Source organism: Penaeus chinensis, chromosome 11 (genome assembly GCF_019202785.1).
Source record: "Penaeus chinensis breed Huanghai No. 1 chromosome 11, ASM1920278v2, whole genome shotgun sequence".
NCBI lineage: Eukaryota > Metazoa > Arthropoda > Malacostraca > Decapoda > Penaeidae > Penaeus > Penaeus chinensis.
The window spans coordinates 34,663,417-34,667,671 of record NC_061829.1 but is presented as its reverse complement, the minus strand read 5'-3'; positions in this window follow the sequence as shown (position 1 = coordinate 34,667,671).

Sequence of the window (4,255 nt, the reverse complement as noted above, 5' to 3'; positions counted from 1 at the left end):
CACACACACACACCTATACCCACATTCACACTCTCCACAAACACACACATACGACACTCTCCACCAGCACACACAACACACACAAACGTAAGAAGATCACACGGACACCCACACTTCCCTCTACATACACATCACATCCACACACAAACCACAACAAAGAACAAGAAACAACCCGCATAAACAAAACGCCGATCCCTCCCCCCAACAAATGGACACCAACTTTCCCCAATAAAACCAACACCACCCCACCCAACTTACCCCCCGTACGCCGCCTCCCCGTCCTTCCTTACGCCCCTCCCGCCCTCACTCCCCTCCCCTCCCGACCCGCCTTCCCCCCCCCTCCCCCCGCCGTCCCCTCATCCGCCGCCCTCGACGCCCGCCCTCCCCTGTCCTCTCGGCCCCACACAAAACAACACACCACACACACACTCACACTACAAACATCACCACACACACACACAGATATATATATGATTCTATATAAAATATAGAAAGGTATAGGAATAGATATATATAGAATATTATATTTTATATATAGTATACATACCGACAGCCCGCACCCTCAACGCTTCCAACACCCCAACCACCACGGTGCCCGCCACAGCGCCCCCACCCGTCCCAAATCCCCCACAACCCCAAACTACCCGCGCGACTGTGCGCACCTGCAGACGCGGCTCCACCGCATAGACTGCCACCTGCAACATCTGACACGTCGGACTCAAGATGACGACAAGAGTGCTTGAAATAAATGCATTCAATTTGAGTTTGCCTTCAAGTTACGATCCTATTTTCCCTCCGGCGGAGAGATGAATTGGGAAGGACGACGGGACGGGAGGCGGCCTACAAGAGTAGTAGAGGATGGAGTGAGATGTGGGGGGGAGGTAAAAGAGGGAGGGGAGGCGCCTTCAAGAGGAGTATGACAGGAGGGAGGAGGGGGGGGAGAGGAGGGGGGAGGTGGAGGGAGGGCGGAGGGGGGGAGAGGAGGGGGGAGGGGAAGAGGAGGGAGGAGGCGCGTTCATGGGGAATGAATGAGGGAGGGAGTGAGGAGCGGCGGCTGGAAGCGGTCTGGGTGGCCGATTCTCGGGGCTTTCGGGTCGGCTGGGTCCGTGCCGTGTCTTCTGTGGTTTCTGGGCGGCGTAGTGATGGGGGCGCAGGAGCGCCAACCCGAGGGAAACACCCTTCTGCGTCAGTGGTCCCGGTACGGCTGTGTTGTTTTCCTCTGCGTCTCGTTTCTTGTGCCGTCTTCGTGTTTTTCTTGATTCGTTCTCCAACCCTTCTTCTACTCGTTCTATTCTTGCTTCTTTGTTCTCTTCTTGTTTCTTGGTTCCCTCCCCCTTTTTCTTGTTCTTTCTACAACCCTCTTCTCGATCCTTTCTTTCTTTCCTTTTTGTTTGCCCTTCTTCCTTTCTTTCTTTTTCTTCTCGTTTCTCCGCTTTTGCCAACCCCTCTGCTACCCCCCCTTTTTCTCTTCTTCTTCTGTTTTTCTCTTCCTTTTTTGTGGCTTTCTCTTCGTTCTTTCTTCGCGACAAAACCCCCAGTTCCTCTGCGTTCGTGCTTTGGGTCTCTGCTTAGTTGGCCTCGGCGTGTGGTCTCAGCGAACCTCGTCTACTACTTTTTTCTTTCATTCCGCTTTTCTTTATGTTCCTTCTTCTGTCGTTACTCTTCTTTTTCTCTGGTCGGTCGCCAACCCCGCCGCGACCTCCGGTTGCTGGCTGCTGCCGTCGTGCGGGCAGGCGGTCGTGTGGCTTGGTAAGCGCCCTTGTGGCGGTCTGGCTTCAACCAGCGGCGAATAGTAGTGCTGGCAGCGTGGGGGGAGCTGGAGGGGGGACTGTAGTATTGGGTGCAGCTTGAGTTTTCTCGTCGGTGTGTGCCGCTCGCATGTTCTCTTGCTTTTTTTCCTTCTTTCTTTTTTCCTTTCTTTTCTGCCTGCCTTACTTTGTTTCTCTGGTCTTCTCCAACCCCCTCCGCTAACCTCTTTGCATTTCTTCTCCCTCTGGGGCATTCGTCTTCCTCTGGTTGCTATGTTCGTTCTGTTTCGTGCTTCTCTAACCCGCGTAGTACTCTTTTTCCTTGCCCTGCTTCTTGTTTCGTGCTGGCTTAATCTCCGTGCTTGTTGGCCGCGCTTCGATTGCGTCTTTCGGCTTCACGCCTGTAAATAACGGGCTCGGCCCCGATCGGCGGTAATTTCTGGGCAGTTGCCGGCCATGTCCGCGAAGGGCGGCCAGGTGATCTCTTGTCCTTGATGCTTTTGTCCCGAGCGATCTATGCGTGTGGTTGTTTTACCTGCTGGCGGTCAAGCGAGGGGGTTGGTTCCTCAAGCTAGCTTGGTGCGGGTCGGTGAGGTAACCGGTGCCGTATCGTTTGGGCCTAGCGCGGCTTTCGTGGCCCTCGGCCTGGCGGTGCCAGCTCAGCATCGCGCCTGTGGAGTGGTCTCGGGATGGTCCGTCGGGTTTCGCTCTGCTACCGTACGAGATTGGGGTACTTGGCACGCTGCGCAGGGGTGGCCCCCCTTGTCGCCCGCACCGGCCGCATTTCTCCCCATCCCCTTGCCTTTCCAACTTTCCGGCTCGTGTGCCCTCTCTCTCTGTATATTCCCGTCCCCAATCAACACCGCCACCTGTCTCGACCTCCCCCCCCCCCACCCAACCCGCCACGTGCCTTGCATCTTCAACCTATAGCCCCACCGCCTACCGTCCTCTCCCACCAACGCCTTCCAGCGTGCCCATACGGCAACAAAGGCAGCGATAGGCCAAACCACAAAGACTGCACACCCAGCGAAAAAGTGGAGCCTGGTATGTGCAGTCTGCCTCTCGGAAGGAAAACGCTGCATGACCATACATAAATGCCATATCACAAATTCCATATAAGAATACTTATCTATTCCCAAACGATATAGAAATTTCTAAACAGACGTGGAGTAGACGGAGGAGTGAGTAGAGGAGAGAGAGAGCGAGATAGGCGAGAGAAGGAGAGAGAGGAGAGAGCGAGGAATAGAGAGATTCGATAGCGCTCGCGACGAGGCGAGCTCGCGTCTCACGGTCTCTCTCGCGCTGCGCTTCACGCCCTCCATACCGCCTCCCTACCTGCTCTCTCTCTCGCTCTCTCTCTCTCTCTTGGCGCCCCCTCTCTCTCGTTCTCGCTCTCGCTCTCTCGCTCTCTGCTCGTTGCTGCCTCGCTCTCCCCTCTTCTCTTCTCTCGTTGCCTCTCCTGCTCGTCTCTCGCTCTCTCTCTACTCTTCACTGTTCTTTCTCTCTTCTCTCTCTCTCGCTCGCCAGATTACAATCAAACATCCCCACTACGAGACACAATCCATTTCCCAACCACATGCCAGCCACACACCACATACACAACGACCCCACCCACAAAATGGCTTCCTGATGGTTTTGGTCATCTGTTCTGTAACAAATACTTAGATTACTCTATGGGAAACACCTATGTCAAATGATAACACATTACTACATTGCGTTCCAAATATTACACCATGCTATGATCAATGCAGCATGGTTCGATATGACTATTTTTTACCACTACATTAAATAACAGGTTTACACGTGTATCGATTATACTACTGTTTGAGGTTTAGTTTTTCGCAAACATAAAAACCAAAGCTGTGTTTAAACTGTACATTCTGATACAAAAAATTTGTATATTAAATTTTTAATTAAATAAAATATGTCATATCTTACCTTTTATGAAAGTGGGAAAAAATGCCCCCGATAATCAATAAAACTAGCAATAATACTAGCATCCTGCTCTATATGAAAGTGAATAAAAATGCATTATTTCGAAAGCTACAGGACCGAGTCTTTTTTCAGACAAAATACTTAATCTGAATGTCAAATTATGCTACCGAATTCATTTCACAAATGAAATATCTTGCAACAAGACTGGCGTGCTTTATATACTGGTACAAAAAAGCGGCGTTCTTTCAAAACTAATATGACCGACATATTCTGTTTTATTAACGGATCCCTTTAAAAAAGTCCACAGAAACGGACATCAAAAAGAGAGAATTGACTATCAGCTCTTTCCATTAAAGGGTATGCAAAACAAAAGTATTTGTAGATGATTCATACATCATAAACATACATACATACTACATAAACTACATACATACAAACATACATACATATTTAAAAACATACATACAACATTCATCATACATACATCATTTATATATTATAAAAATTTTATATATATATATATATATATAAATACACGCACATAAACTGTTGTATATACATATATATACATA